Source organism: Penaeus monodon, chromosome 27, assembly GCF_015228065.2.
Source record: "Penaeus monodon isolate SGIC_2016 chromosome 27, NSTDA_Pmon_1, whole genome shotgun sequence".
Taxonomy (NCBI): Eukaryota; Metazoa; Arthropoda; class Malacostraca; order Decapoda; family Penaeidae; genus Penaeus; species Penaeus monodon.
Window position 1 is genome coordinate 13,104,307 of NC_051412.1, and position 837 is coordinate 13,105,143.

Sequence of the window (837 nt, forward strand, 5' to 3'; positions counted from 1 at the left end):
AAAATTTCCTTCAGTCACAACCTTCCACCTTTTCCTCTTCAACTAATTTCAAGCAGCTTCCCAAGATCAGTCAAAGACAAAGATGTATATGTCAAGATTTCGTGCAAACTAAATACGCTTATGATTCTCCTGAATGCTTATGGAAACAAGGTCAAGCGGAGTAGATTTTGATGGGATAGATGCTTTATAGATAGTTCTGTAAACTACGGTACTACGAGATGGTCTAGCGAGATCAGTAGAAAACACGTTTGGCCCCTTTTTTTGAAAAAAAAAACGACCAATTTTAACAAACTTAATTACTCTTTAAAATATATGGTCTGTGATTTACAACTTTCCAAGTGCTGCTGAACCACACACAGGTATTAAGACCGGCGACACGGAAATAGCAAAGTTTTGGACTATTGCAATATCAAAATTTTTAACAGGGCCCTGGGGAATGGTTTGCCCCGGCTTTTGAACATAATCCCTGTGATGCTGTGAAAACCAAGTAATACATAGACAATACCTGATACCTTTGGAAAATCATTTTGCACAGATATTTGGCAAGTTGTGTGTAATATCTATATCGACGTCTACCTTAAATAACTGTTCTCTTCATTCTTTAGGAAATGAAATCAGCAAATCAGATGTAAAGATACTGAATAATACATTATATTATGGCATATCTGAGTCATCATTAAACTCATCACACTGTCTATGCTTAACGTTACGATCATCGCTATTGTGATATCTTTTATTGATTTAATACTAATTTGCATATCTATAAATTTCCCATTGGTTGGGGTAAGGACAAAGAAAAAACAAAGGGTTTGGGGTCAAGACTTGGGAAAAGGGGGG